Source organism: Jaculus jaculus, chromosome 2 (genome assembly GCF_020740685.1).
Source record: "Jaculus jaculus isolate mJacJac1 chromosome 2, mJacJac1.mat.Y.cur, whole genome shotgun sequence".
Classification (NCBI taxonomy): Eukaryota; Metazoa; Chordata; class Mammalia; order Rodentia; family Dipodidae; genus Jaculus; species Jaculus jaculus.
The window spans coordinates 32,987,111-33,002,773 of NC_059103.1; the positions used below are offsets into that span (position 1 = coordinate 32,987,111).

The 15,663-nt window shown below is 44.8% G+C and overlaps 1 protein-coding gene across 1 annotated transcript in view; it reads left to right on the forward strand.

The window, feature by feature from the left end:
• Slc44a2 (solute carrier family 44 member 2) overlaps nt 1-15,663 on the forward strand; it is a 51,482-nt gene that overhangs the window by 7,276 nt on the left and 28,543 nt on the right. The window lies entirely within an intron of this gene.

The window sequence follows — 15,663 nt, forward strand, 5'->3', positions numbered from 1 at the left end:
TAGACTCTGGGTTCCTTCCTAGAGGGTGTATGTAGACCTTGTCTGGAATGAGTGAAAAGGGAAATTACTCAGAGAAATGTTTCTCCTTAACCCCACCAGAAAGGAAGTTGAGGCTAGGTGTACAGGAAAAGTAACTTCTCCTCCCTTTTTTTTTCGGGGTGGGGGGTTGAGGTGGGTCACTCTCCCCCAACCTCCGTAGCATCTTGAACTCACAGTGATCCTCTTGTCTGCGCCTCCCTAATGCTGGTGTGGGGCTGGAGAGATGGCTCAGTGGTTAAAGGTGTTTGCTTGCAAAACCTGGAAGCCTGGGTACAGAAACAACATAAAGCCAGATGCACAAAGTGGTGCATGTGTCGACTTTATTTACAGTGGCACGAGGCCTTGCACACTCATCTTTCTCTATAGCTCTCTCTCAAATAATTAAATAAATAAAATTTTTATAAAATTATAAAGCCGGTAGCTTTATAAGAGTATAAAATGGGGGCTGGAGAGATGGCTTAGTGGTTAAGCACTTGCCTGTAAAGCCTAAGGACCCTGGTTCGAGGCTCGATGCCCCAAGGACCCACGTTAGCCAGATGCACAAGGGGGTGCACACATCTGGTGTTCTTTTGCAGTGGCTGGAGGCCCTGGCACACCCATTCTCTCTTCCTCTCTCTCCCTGCCTCTTTCTCTCTCTGTCACTCGCAAATAAATAAATAAAAATAATTTTTAAAGAAGTTTAAATATTTATTTATCCTGCCTCAGCCTCTTGGGTTTGACAGCTTATAATGGCAGCTCTGTGTCACCAGGCTCAGTCATTACTTCTTTCTTCAGTCTCTAAACAATTTTTTCTTTTTTTTTTTTGACTACCAAGATAGGGTCTCATTCTATCCCAGGCAGACCTGGAATTCACTATGTAGTCTCAGGGTAGTCTTGAACTCATGGAGATCCTCCTACCTCTGTCTCCCAGTGCTGGGATTAAAGGCAAGTGCCACCATGCCTGGCTAGAGGTGGACTTTGAGTGTATTCCTCAACCTCTCTCTACTTTAGTTAGGGGCTGATCTCTCACTTGAATCTAGTCTAACTAGCCAGCTTGTCCCAAGGACCCCCTGTCTCCCCTCCCTACAGGGTTCTACACACCACCACATCTACTTGGCACTTATGTGGGTGCTGGGGATCTGAGCTCAGGTCATCATGCTTGTGCACTTTATCCTCTGAGCGTCTCCCTAGCCTCTTCTTTTTTTCTTTTGAGGTAGTCTTATTCTAGTCTCAGAGTGGCCTCGAACTTATGGTGATCCTCCTACCTCTGCCTCCCAGAGTACTGGGATTGAAGGCATGTGCCTCCAAGCAGAGCTAAGCAAGCATCTTTTAGCTGTTGAGCCATCCCCCAGCCCTGTTTTCTGTCTTTTAAAAAATATATATATTATATTTATTTATTTATTTGCGAGAGAGAAAGAGAGAATGGGCGTGCTAGGGCCTTCAGCTACGGCAAATGGACTCCAAATGCATGTATCCCCCTTTGTGCATCTGGCTTACGTGGGTCCTGGGGAATGGAACCTGGGTCCTTTGGCTTTGCAGGCAAACGCCTTAACCATTAAGCCAAATCTTCAGCCCCCCCCCCCTTTTTTTTGGCTTTTCAAGGTAGGGTCTCCCTCTAGCTCAGGCTGACCTGGAATTCACTTTGTAGTCTCAGGGTGGCCTCAAACTCCTACCTCAGTGTCCTGAGTGCTGGAATGATAGGCGTAAGCCACCAGACCTAGCTTTCTACCCAGATACTGTCCCTAAGCTCTTTGTCAGAAGACTTTTCTGAGCAGCTGTAAAACCCATTCACCAGGCCAGGCACAGACTTCTGGGAAGCCTGTGAGTGAGGCCTTAAGGCACTGTCCCTCCTTGGGATTTGGCCAGTGTGAAGTTGTGGAGGCTGGGTGTCACTTGATGCCCTAATAGTAAGCATTGTGACTGGACCTTCTATGTGGGTTCCCTTATCTCCCACACCCACCACAGCCGACGGCCTGCTTCATGCCCAGCATGATGGAGCCTGAGTGTCGCCACCCCCACTCCTGCCTTTTTCACAGCAGAGCTGACCCTTCCACCCCGCATCGCCTCTCATTGGGTCCTGGTCGATTTTCTATTGCTAATAACATGCACAGACTAGGCAGATTATTAAAAAAACTTTCAAGTATTGTGTTTTCTTTCTTATTACCATTTTTATTGACAACTTCCATGATTGTAAACAATATCCCATGGTAATTCCCTCCCTCCCCCTTTCCCCTTTGAAACTCCACTCTCCATCATATTTGTTTTCTTTTTAAATATTTTTTTTAATTTTATTTATTTATTTATTTGAGAGCGACAGACACAGAGAAAAAGACAGATAGAGGGAGAGAGAGAGAATGGGCGCGCCAGGGCCTCCAGCCTCTGCAAACGAACTCCAGACGCGTGCGCCCCCTTGTGCATCTGGCTAACGTGGGACCTGGGGAACCGAGCCTCGAACCGGGGTCCTTAGGCTTCACAGGCAAGCGCTTAACTGCTAAGCCATCTCTCCAGCCCTCTTTTTAAATATTTATTTGCATGTGCCCATGTGCCAGGGTCTCTTGCAGCTGCAAATGAGTCATCCAGCTTTACATGGGAAGCTGGGGAATTGAACCTGGGCCAGAAGGCTCAGCAAGCAAGTGCCTTAACCTCTGAGCCATCTTCCTACATCCTCCCCAGTGCTGGGATTTAAGACGTGCACCACCTCACCCAGCTCCAGTTCCTAGTTTTAATCTAGTGTCAAAGGGCTATATCCAGTCATGGTTTTCTTGCTGTCAGAACCCTCAAATAGTGCTTGACATCACAGAAAGACAGACAGGAAACCATAGATACATGCTCTATTTTTTTTTTTTTTTCTTTGAGGTAGGGTTTACTGTAGCTCAGGGTGGCCTTAAACTCATGGTGATCCTCTGCCTCCAGAGTGCTGGGATTAAAGACATGTGCCACCAGAGCTGGCTGCTCTATCCTCTTTATTGTTTTGTTTTTTTCAAGGTATGGTCTCACTGTAGCTCAGGCTGACCTGTAATTCACTATATAGTCTCAGAATGGCCTCAAACTCACAGTGATTCTCCTACCGCTGCCTCCAAATGCTGGCTTAGAGGTGTGTACTACCCAGTTTTTTATTTATTTTTATTTTTATTTGGGTTTGCAGTGCAACAACGCTAACTGCTGAGCCATGCCCCCAGCCCTGACTATGGATTCTAGGCAGGAGCTCTACCACTGATCCATGCCACCATAGCTAGCTCCCGCTTACAAAGTCACCAATGCCCAACTACCTGATGTTTTCTCTAATCCCAATCACCTTCCAAAGGACTCTTTCTGAACACTATAGTCTTTTTATTTCCTTAAAGGATCAAATTCCCACAGGATTGCAAAAGGAATGAGCTGCATTCAAACCATGACATCCAGGATCTTCCAGAAAACAAGGATGGCTCCTGAGGGGCTTCCTTTGTGCCTTTTAAAAAGTAGCCTCAAGGGCTGGGAAATGGCTTAGCAGTTAAGACGTTTACCTGCAAAGCTTAAGGACACCAGTTCAGTTCCCCAGGACCCAACTAAGCCAGATGCACAAGGGGGCATATGTGTCTGGAGTTCGTTTGCAATGGCTGGAGGCCCTGACATGCCCGTTCTCTCTTTCTCTCTGCCTCTTCCTCTCTCTCTCTCTCAAATAAATAAATAAAATAAAATTTTTAAAAAGTTGCCTCAAAACTGGACATGGTGGCGCATGCCTTTAATCCCAGCACTCAGGAGGCAGAGGTAGGAGGATCTCCATGAGTTCGAGGCCACCCTGAGACTACTAGTTAATTCTAGGTCAGCATGGACCAGAGTGAGACCTTACCTTGAAAAAGAAAAAAAGTGGCATGCACCTTTAATCCCAGCACTGAAGAGGCAGAGATAGGAGGTTTATTATGAGTTCCAGGCCAGCCTGAGAATACATGGTGAATTCCATCCAGGTCAGCTTGGGATAGAGCAAGATCCTACCTGGGGAGGAGGAGCTGCCTCAGTTTACACCCCTGCCGAGTGAGATCACATCTTTACTTAGCTTTTTTGTTGTATGTTTTATTGAGACAGGATTCAATGTAGCCCAGGCTGGCCTCAAGAAAACTCAAGATGTACCCAAGGATGACCTTGAATCTTGATCCTTCTGCCTCCATCTCCCAAGTTTGGGATAATAGACATGCACTACACCTGGGATTGAGGATTTGTTTTTTTTATTTTTTAAATTTTTATTAACATTTTCCATGATTATAAAATATATTCCATGGTAATTCCCTCCCTCCCCAGAGGATTTGTTTTTTGAAGTAACATCTCAGTGTAGCCCAGGCTATCTTATAACTCACTCTGTAGTCCTAGGATGGCCTCCAACTCACAACAACCCTTCTACTCTGCCTCCGGAGTTCTCCCTCTTATGATGGTCTTGTGTAGGTAGTGTCAGGCACCATGAGGTCATGGATATCCAGGCCATTTTGTGTCTGGAGGGAGCACGGTAGAAGGAGTCCTACCCTTCCTTTGCCTTTTACATTCTTTCCATCACCTCTTCCACATTAGACCTTGAACCTGGGAAGGTGTGATAGAGATATTGCAGTGCTGAGCACTCCTTTCACTTCTTTCCAGCACCATGATGCCTTCTGAGTCATCCCAAGGTCACTGCCATCTGAAAAGAGAAGATGCTCTACTAAAAGTGAAAGTAGCATTAATATAAGGGTATAGACATTAAGAGAAGTGCTTACTGGGCAGTTTGATGAGCATAGTTTATGCATTTAGCCAGAAGCAGCAGACGTTATACCCCTAGGGCTCATGGCTACCCCTGTTTTACGTTTTTAGTATCAGGGATGTATTCCCTCCCATGGAGCGGGCCTCCAGTCCAATTAGAGGGCAGTTGGTTTCCACCATTCTAGACATGCCACTATTTGCATCCATTGGCTCCTTTGGCCTGGCTGGCTAAATATAAGGCTTCCAGTGCCCACTGTTGAGTATCTTCACTGGTAATGTCTCTTTCTCCCATTGAACTGCATGTAGCATGGCTTCTTCCAGCTTTCTGTCTCCTGGTCTACATGGAGGAGGTTATCAGCTCAGTTCCAGCAGGATTTCTCAGTGGCCTTGCAGCCCAAGTATGTGCAGTCTTCAGCAATAGAGTCTTACCATCGATTCCTGGTGGGAAACCAACGGCCTTGGCCATGGCCTATAATGTTTTTGGGGCATCAGGGACCTCCCTGATCAACAACATACTGGGAGTTATCTCATCCCTGGCAGTGAAAATTTTCTAGAAACAATCCATGGCTCCTGAGTGTTCCATTGTCCAAAAAAGTAGGATTCCATATGATTTATTTATATCCTCTTAGATTTTTTTTACTATGTAAATTCACTCTTGTCTTTAAATAGTAAAATTACATGTATACCAAAGAACTGTTTAAAGCTGGGCGTGGTGGCGCACACCTTTAATCCCAGCATATGGGAGGCAGAGGTACAAGGATTGCCGTGAGTTCGAGGCCACCCTAAGACTCCATAGTGAATTCCGGGTCAGCCTGGGCCAGAGTGAGACCCTACCTCAAAAATAAAAAATAATTAAAAAAAAGCAAAGAACTGTTTAAAATAGATTTCTTTTTTTTCCTCGATTTTTATTAACATTTTCCATGATTATAAAAAATATCCCATGGTAATACTCTCCCTCCCTCCACTTTCCCTTTGAAATTCCATTCTTCATCATATCCCCTCCCCATCTCAATCAGTCTCTTATTTTGATGTCATGATCTTTTCCTCCTTTTATGATGGTCTTGTGTAGGTAGTGTCAGGCACTGTGAGATCATGGATATCCAGGCCATTTTATGTCTGGAGGGAGCACATTGTAAGGAGTCCTACACTTCCTTTGGCTCTTACATTCTTTCCACCACCTCTTCTGCATTATACCCTGAGCCTTGGAAGGTGTGATTGAGATATTACTCAGTACTCCAGTCACTTCTTTCCAGCACTATGATACCAAGGTCACTGCCATCTGAAAAGAGAAGATTCTCTACCCAAAGTGAGAGTAGCGTTAATATAAGGGTATAAATATTAAGATAAGTGCTTACTGGGCAATTTGATAAGCATAGTATATACATTTTCCCAGACATCAACAGATGTTACAACCCTAGGGCTCATGACTACCCCAGTTTTAAGTTTTCAGGATCAGGGATGTATTCCCTCCCATGGAGTGGGCCTCTAGTCCAAATGGAGGGCATTTGGTTTCCACCATGACAGATGTGCCACTATTGCACATGTTGGTTCATTTGGCCTGGCTGGCCAATTATAAGGCTTGTAGTGTCCACTGTCAAGTATCTTCACTGTTGGTATCTCTTTCTCCCATTGAACTACATGTAGAATGGCTTCTTCCAGATTTCTGTCAGCTGGTCTACATGGAGGAGGTTATCAGCTCAGTTTCAGCAGGATTTCTCAGTGGCCTTGCAGCCCAAGTATGTGCCATTTTTAGCAATAGGGTCTTACCATCAATTCCTGGTGGGAAACCAAGGCCCTTGGCCATGGCCTATAATGTTTTGGGGGCATCAGGGATCTCCCTGGCCAGCCACTCACTGGAGGTATCCTATCCCTGGCACTGAAAAATTTCTAACAACAATCTATGGCTCCTGCGTGTTCCCTTGTCCGAAACCGGAGAGGATTCCATATGATTTATTTGCATCCTCTTAGCTTTTGATTAGCCCTCCCTCCACCTTTCCTTTACTCAGTCTCTTCTTCTGACCTCACTTTGGGCCTTTTTTATCCCTATTAATCTATTCTTGTACTTACAAATATATAATACTATTCTATTAAGTAACCCCCTCCCTTCCTTTCTCTTCCCGTTACATCTCTTTTCTAGCTTATTGGCCTCTGCTACTGAGGTTTTTCCTTCTCACACAGAAGCCCAGTCATCTATAGCTAGGATCCACATATGAGAGAGAACTTGGCTTTCTGGGCCTGGGTTACCTCACTTAGTATAATCCTTTCCAGGTCCATCCATTTTCCTGCAAATTTCATAACTTCATTTTTCTTTACTGCTGAGTAGAACTCCATTGTATAAATGTGTCATATCTTCATTATCCACTCATCAGTTGAGGGACATCTAGGCTGGTTCCATTACCCAGCTATTGTGAATTGAGCGGCAATAAACATGGTTGAGCAAGTATTTCTAAGGTAATATGATGAGTGAATCCTTAGGATACATGCCTAGGAGTGCTATAGCTGGGTCATATGGTAGATCTATTTTTAGCTGTCTTAGGAACCTCTAGACTGATTTTGACAATGGCTGGGCCAGATTGCATTCCCACCAACAGTGTAAAAGGGTTCCTCTTTTCCACATCCTCACCAGCATTTATGGTCATTTTTTTTCATGATGGTAGCCAATCTGACAGGAGTGAGATGGAATCTCAATGTAGTTTTAATCTACATTTCCTTGATGACTAGGAATGTAGAACATTTTTTTAGATGCTTATGTGCCATTCATATTTCTTATTTTGAGAACCCTCTATTTAGTTCCATAGCCCATTTTTTAATTGGCTTGTTTGGTTTCTTATTATTTATTTTTTTTGAGTTCTTGTATATCCTAGACATTAATCCTCTATCAGATGTATAGCTGGCAAATTTCTTTTTCCATTCTCTAGGTTGCCTCTTTGCTTTATTCACAGTGTCCTTTGACGTACAAAATCTTTGTAATTTCCTGAGGTCCCAGTGGTTAATATGCGGTTTTATTGCCTGAGCAATTGGGGTTATATTCAGAAAGTCTTTGCCAAGACCAATATGTTGAAGGATTTCCCCTACTTTTTCCTCTAGCAGTTTCAGAGTTTCAGATCTGATGTTAAAATCTTTAATCCATTTGGATTTAATTCTTGTGCATGGAGAGAGAGAAGAATCTATTTTCATCTTTCTACAGATAAATATCCAGTTTTCCCAGCACCATTTGCTGAAGAGGCTGTCTTTTCTCCAATGAGTATTCTTGGCATTTTTATCGAATATCAGGTGGCTATAGCTACCTGGACTTACATCTGGGTTCTCTATTCTGTTCCATTGATCTACATGTCTGCTTTTGTGTCAGTACCATGCTGTTTTGTTACTATGGCTCTGTAGTATAGGTTAAAATCAGGTATGGTGATACCACCAGCCTTATTTTTGTTGCTCAGTATTATTTTAGATATTCAAGGTTTTTTTTGTGATTCCAAATGAATTTTTGGATTGTTTTTTCTATTTCCGTGAAGAATGCCATTGGAATTTTGATGGGGATTGCATTAAATGTGTAGATTGCTTTTGGTAAGATTGCCATTTTCACAACATTGATTCTTCCAATCCAGGAACAAGTGATGTTTTTCCTTTTCTTATTGTCTTCTGCAATTTCTCTCTTGAGTGTTTTATAGTTTTAATTGTAGAGATCCTTTACTTCCTTGGTTAGGTTTATTCCAAGGTACTTATTTTTTTTGATGCAATTGTGAATGGGAGTGATTCTCTGATTTCATCCTCTGTGTGTTTGTTGTTAGCATATAGGAAGGCTACTGATTTCTGTGTGTTTATTTTGTATTCTGCTACATGGCTGTAGGTGTTTATCAGCTCTAACAGTTTGCTGGCAGAGTCTTTAGGGTCCTTTATGTATAGGATCATGTCATCTACAAATAATGATAACTTGATTTCTTCCTTTTCAATTTGTATCCCTTTTATGTGCATCTCTTGCCATATTGCTATGGCTAAGACTTCCAGTACTATATTAAATAAAAGTGGAGACAGTGGAAACCCTTTTCTTGTTCCTGATTTTGGTGGAAAAGTTTCCAGTTTTTCCCTATTTAATAATATGTTGACTGTAGGCTTGTCATAACTAGCCTTTATTATACTGAGATATGTTCCTTCTATTCCCAGTCTCTGTAGGACTTTTATCATGAAAGGATGTTGGGTTTTGTCAAATGCTTTTTCTGCGACTAATAAATTGATCATGTGATTTTTGTCCTTCAGTCCATTTATGTAATTTATTACATTATCGATTTGCCTATGTTGAACCATAACCTGCATCTCTGGGATAAAGCCTACTTGGTTGGGGTGAATGATCTTTCTGATATGTTCTTTTATTCTGTTTGCCAATATTTCATTGAGAATTTTTGCACCTATGTTTATGAGGGAGATTGGTCTGTAATTTTCTTTTTTTGTTCTTTCTTTGCCTGGTTTTGGTATCAGGGTGATGCTGGCGTCGTAGAAGGAGTTTGGTAGGATTTCTTCATTTTCTATTTTATGGAAAAGCTTAAGAAGCAATGGTGTTATTTCTTCCCTGAAGGTTTGGTAAAATTCAGCAATGAATCCATCTGGGCCTGGACTCTTTTTAGTTGGGAGATTTTTTTTTAAATTTTTTTATTTATTTGAGAGTAACAGAGAAAGAGGTAGATAGATAGAGAGAATGGGCATGCCAGGGCTTCCAGCCACTGCAAACGAACTCCAGACGCAAACGCCCCCTTGTTCATCTTGCTAACATGGGTCCTGGAGAATCGAGCCTCGAACCGGGGTCCTTAGGCTTCACAGGCAAGTGCTTAACCGTTAAGCCATCTCTCCAGCCCTAGTTGGGAGATTTTTGATAACTGCTTGTATCTCCATACTTGTTATAGGTCTAAATAATAGTTTGTTTATTTATTTATTTTGGTTTTTCGAGCTAGGGTCTCATTCTAGCCCAGGTTGACCTGGAATTCACTATGTAGTTTCAGGGTGGCCTTGAACTCAAGACAATCCTCCTATCTCTGCCTCCCAAGGGCTGGGATTAAAGCGGTGCACCACCACACCCGGCTTATTTATTTATTTTGAGAAAGAGAGAATGGGTATGCCATGGCCTTCTCCACTGCAAGCAAACTCCAGATAAATGAATCACTTTGTGCATCTGGCTTATATGGTTACTGGGGAATCGAACCTGGGTCCTTAGGCTTCACAGACAATTCCCTAACTGTTAAGCCATGTCTCCAGACCCATCTTATTATTTATTTATTTATTTGTTTGTTTGTTAGAGAAGGAGAAAGGCAGATAGAGAGAATGGGCTCACTAGGGCCTCTAGCCAGTGCAAATGAACCCCAGAAGCATGCACCACCTTGTGCATCTGGCTCACGTGGGTACTAGGGAATTGATCCTGAGTCCTTAGGCTTTGTAAGCAAGAGCTTCAACCGCTAAGCCATGTCTTCAAGCCCTTATTATTATTTAAATGTTTAATTGTGTATTTGCATGCTAGATGAGAATTACCAAGTGAGCCCCATCCCAGCCCTCAAACCCAGTTTGCAGGGTTTGGATGAACCCTAAGGAGCAGAAATCATTAGTCTTTGTGGCCTTCCTTGTTTGGGACCCATCAGATGGTGACAGTAATGCTCCTTACCTCTTTTTTTTTTTTTTTTAATTTTTTTTTGTTCATTTTTTATTTATTTATTTGAGAGCGACAGACATAGAGAGAAAGACAGATAGAGGGAGAGAGAGAGAGAATGGGCGCGCCAGGGCTTCCAGCCACTGCAAACGAACTCCAGACGCGTGCGCCCCCTTGTGCATCTGGCTAACGTGGGACCTGGGGAACCAAGCCTTGAACCGGGGTCCTTAGGCTTCACAGGCAAGCGCTTAACCGCTAAGCCATCTCTCCAGCCCTGCTCCTTACCTCTTACATTCCCAAGAGGCCTCAGAACCAGGTCCACAGTCAGTCTTAAGCCCAGTGTCCCTGTTTTTTTCCTGTCTCACAGCAGGTAACCCTGGTATCCAGGTTCTTGCTCAGACATCCTCAGAGGCTCTTAGTTCCCCATGAAATCTAGATTGGGGGTGAACATTGTGAACGACCTCCTGAGTCAGAGTTGTTGCAACATGGACTGAAAGATGGGAAGAAGAATTGCTTCCACAGCCTTTAACTTCTGGTCTGACACTCTACTCTCCTTTAAGCTTCCTTATCTCTCCTCCCACTTGCCCTGCCTGTCTTCTGTCAGAGGGGAGGTGCTATCTCATATTTTCCTTCTCATACTTGTCATTGTTTTGAGGTTTTATTTATTTGCATGATTAATTCAGGTGGAATTTGTTTTGCTGTGTGTTGGGGTGGAGTTAAATTTATTTTCTTCCACTTACACGTCAGGCATGCTGACTAAAAGACTAATTAATACTAGACTTGTGAACTGAAAACTTTTCCCAACCTGGCCTCAAACCACTATGTAGCTGAGCCACCATACCTAGCTTGAAATTCCTGCTTCTTCTTCTCTCTCTCCCTTCTTCTCTCCCTCCCTCCTTCCTTCTCTTTTTCTCCTTTTTTCTTTGTATATTTTTTTCTTTTCCTCTCTTTTCATTCCTTCATTGATTCCATTCCTCTTTTTCCTTCTGTCCCCCTTTTTGGGGGGGGTTTGAGGTAGGGTCTTGCTGTAGCCCAGGCTGACCTGGAATTCACTATGGAGTCTCAGGGTGGCCTCAAACTCACGGCAATCCTCCTACCTCTGCCTCCCGAGTGCTGGGATTAAAGGCGTGCGCCACCACGCAAGGCTGTCCTTTTTTTTGTTTTAAGTAGGTTCTCGCTCTCTGCCAGGATGACCTAGAACCTACTCTGTAAAAAGGTCTCACTATGTAGCCCACGCTGGCCTCTAATTTGTAGCAATCCTCCTGCCTTAGCCTGTCAAGTGGGGGGGTTTACAAACATGAGCTACCACACTTGTTACTTATTACCGAATTAGCATGGAATTTACAGCATATATCCTCAACAATGACCTACATCTCCCATACGTCTGCAGGTTAACTGTATTATTTATTTTTTTGTTTTTTAATTTTTCTTTTTATGGTTTTTCAAGGTAGGATCTCACTGTAGCTCAGGCTCAACTGGAATTCACTATGTAGTCTCAGGGTGGCCTTGAACTCATGGTGATCCTCCTACCCCTGCCTCCCGAGTGCTGGGATTAAAAGGTGTGCACCACCATGCCCAGCTTGTTTTTTAAATTTTTAATTTTTTTTAAAGAGTGGGGAGAGAATTGATGTACTGAGACCTCAGCCACTGCAATTGAACTCCAGATGCTTGAGCCACCTAGTGGGCATGTGCAAGCTTGTGATTGCCTCACCTTTGTCCTGGCTTATGTGGGATCCAAAGAGTTGAACATGGGTCCTTAGACTTCGCAGGCAAGTGCCTTAACTGCTAAGTCATCTCTCCACCCCGGTTTATTTATTTATTTTTTTAATTTTTAAAAATTTAGCTGGGCATGGTGGCTCATGCCTTTAATCCCAGCACTCGGGAGGCAGAGGTGGGAGAATCACTGTGAGTTTGAGGCCACCCTGAGACTACATAGTGAGTTCCAGGTCAGCCTGGGCTAGAGTGAGACTCTACTTCGAAAAACAAAAAACAACAACAACAACAAAAAAATTGATTTGTGGCCAGGCATGGTGGTGCATGCCTTTAATCCCAGCATTCGGGAGGCAGAAGTAGGAGGATTGCTGTGAGTTCAAGGCCACCCTTAGACTACATAGTGAATTCTAGATCAGCCTAGGATCTACCTCCAAAAAAAGCATAGGTGTGACCTTGCTGAGTAGAGGTGACAGTGAGGCATTCATGTGAGGAGAGGGAGGTGGCAGCTGTCACGCAGATATACGGCTGGAGGGACGCGACATGTGGGAGCTGTCATGAGGTCTTGGTGGCAGAGATGTCCTTTGCTTAACACTGTCCCCAAGGGACCCTAAGATGGAAACAAGCCTGCAGCCTAGGACCAGTGTGCTCTGTTCACTGCTTAAACTGGGTGGGGTGTGACCAGCGGCCTTAGGACTGGCAGGGACTTCAGGAAGCATAGAGTTTCTTTGGGCATCCTGGTCACTCAGGAGTATGGTTTAGAGTCCTCAGCCTCGCCTGTTTGCTAAAGATTGTGTCCCAGGGGTCAGACCAGGCCTCCCTCATGGTGAGCCATTGGACAGAGGTGATCTTTTCTCCAGAGACAGGCCTATTAGTGACCAAAGCCCCACCCGTTGTGCTTGGCTTGAGGTGGCAATGGTAATTATTATTTTTGTCACATTTATAAAATTTGTTTTTCCAGACCAGGCTGCACTGGAACTCACTTTATTGGACCAGGCTGGCCTCAAACTCACATCAATCCTCCTACCTCATGCCCAGCTAGCTATTAATTTTTAGTGGGGGTACTGGGAACACAACTCTTAGCCCCTCACTCTGGAATCCAGGCAGGAGCTCTACCATTAAACCATGCCCCCAGCCCTCACTGGATTCTAGACTGGAGCTCTACCCCTGAGCCACGCCCCCAGCCCTCACTGTGGATTCTAGACAGGAGCTCTACCCCTGAGCCACGCCCCCAGCCCTCACTGTGGATTCTAGACAGGAGCTCTACCCCTGAGCCACGCCCCCAGCCCTCACTGTGGATTCTAGACAGGAGCTCTACCCCTGAGCCACGCCCCCAGCCCTCACTGGGGATTCTAGACAGGAACTCTACCTCTGAGCCACGCCCCCAGCCATCACTGTGGATTCTAGACAGGAGCTCTACCCCTGAGGCACACCCCAAGCCCTCACTGTGGATTCTAGGCAGGAGCTCTACCCCTGAGCTACGCCCCCAGCCCTCACTGTGGATTCTAGGCAGGAGCTCTACCCCTGAGCCACACCCCAAGCCCTCACTGTGGATTCTAGACAGGAGCTCTACCCCTGAGCCACACCCCAAGCCCTCACTGTGGATTCTAGACAGGAGCTCTACCCCTGAGCCACGCCCCCAGCCCTCACTGTGGATTCTAGACAGGAGCTCTACCCCTGAGCCACGCCCCCAGCCCTCACTGGGGATTCTAGACAGGAACTCTACCTCTGAGCCACGCCCCCAGCCCTCACTGTGGATTCTAGACAGGAGCTCTACCCCTGATCCACGCCCCCAGCCCTCACTGTGGATTCTAGACAGGAACTCTACCCCTGAGCCACGCCCCCAGCCCTCACTGTGGATTCTAGGCAGGAGCTCTACCCCTGAGCCACGCCCCCAGCCCTCACTGTGGATTCTAGGCAGGAGCTCTACCCCTGAGCCACCTCCCCAGCCCTCACTGTGGGTTCTAGACAGGAGCTCTACCCCTGAGCCACGCCCCCAGCCCTCACTGTGGTTCTAGACAGCTCTACCCCTGAGCCACGCCCCCAGCCCTCACTGTGGATTCTAGACAGGAGTTCTACCCCTGAGCCACACCCCAGCCCTCACTGTAGACTCTAGGCAGGAGTGCTAGTCTCACTCCAGCTCCTACAGACAAATTTTTTTCTTTTTAATTTATTTATTGACAATCTACATAAATGTATCAATATATCATGATCATAATTCCCTCACAGGATGTCTTAGTGGTTAAGGTGCTTGTCTGAGAAGCCTAAGGACCCAGGTTTGATTCTCAGAGACCCATGTTAGCCAGTGCACAAGGTGGCATATGCGTATGGAGTTTGGATTTTTTTTTTTTTCCGAGGTAGGGTCTCACTGTTGCTCAGGCTCACCTGGAATTTACTATGTAGTCTCAGGGTGGCCTAGAAGTTATTCTGGGCTAGTCTGAACAAATTAGAAATAGGTAGTGGGGGCTCTGGCTGTTGTTCAGTGTAGAGCAATTGCCTAGGATGTGTGAGACTCTGAACTCCATCCCCAGTAAAGCCACTTGAGTGCATGGGCACAAAGCTCTGGGTGGGGAGGATGCCATGACAGGCAGTATATGAGACTGCTGATAGAGAAGAGGGTGCAGATGGCTAGATGGTTAGTGTGGATGTGTGTGGTAGACAAGAGGGGTAAGCCAGCAAAATACAGTATATACCTGGGATGGTGTACAACAGCCGTATACTCCACCTCTCCCATGGATTTCATATCCTTATGGAAGTGTATGCATATTCATAAATAGGTGTGCATACCTCCATGTCAACTGTGTATATTTGTCACCTCAAATATGTGCCTGATACTAACACCTGTTTGGCACCCGTACATTAATTAAACACTGATATAATGAACATATAGTCTAACTTTTGCCAAGTATAAACCGGCCGGGTTGGCTGTTTACCCCCTTGAAATCCTATGCCTAATCTTTGAGCCCTAGATTGGTAATTTTTTTGGGGGGGTTGGATTTTTCGAGGTAGGGTCTCACTGTAGCCCAGGCTGACCTGGAATTCACTATGTAGTCTCAGGGTGGCCTGAACTCACAGTGATCCTCCTATCTCTACCTCCTGAGTGCTGGGATTAAAGGATTGTGCCACCACACCTGGCAGATTAGTAATTTTTTTAAAAAAATGTATTTTTTAAAATTTATTTGACAGAGGCAGATAGAGAGGAGGGAGAGCAAAAGAGAGAAGAGAGAAAAAGAGAATGAGCACTCCAGGGTCTCCTGACACATGCACCACCTTGTGCATCTGTCTTATGTGGGTACTGGGGAATTGAACCTAGGTCCCTAAACTTTGTAGGCAAGTGCCTTAACCACTAAGCCATCACTCCAGTCCAAGGTTAGTACTTTTTTAAAGGGTTTTTTGTTTTGTTTTGTTTTGTTTGATTTTTCGAGGTAGGGTCTCACTCTGGTTCAGGCTGACCTGGAATTCACTATGTAATCTCAGGGTGGCCTTGAACTCTTGGCAATCCTCCTACCTCTGCCTACTAAGTGTTGGGATTAAAGGCGTGCGCCAGCATGCCTGGCTTTTAAAAAATTTTTTTTTGTTGTTTATTTTTATTTTTTTGAGAGCGA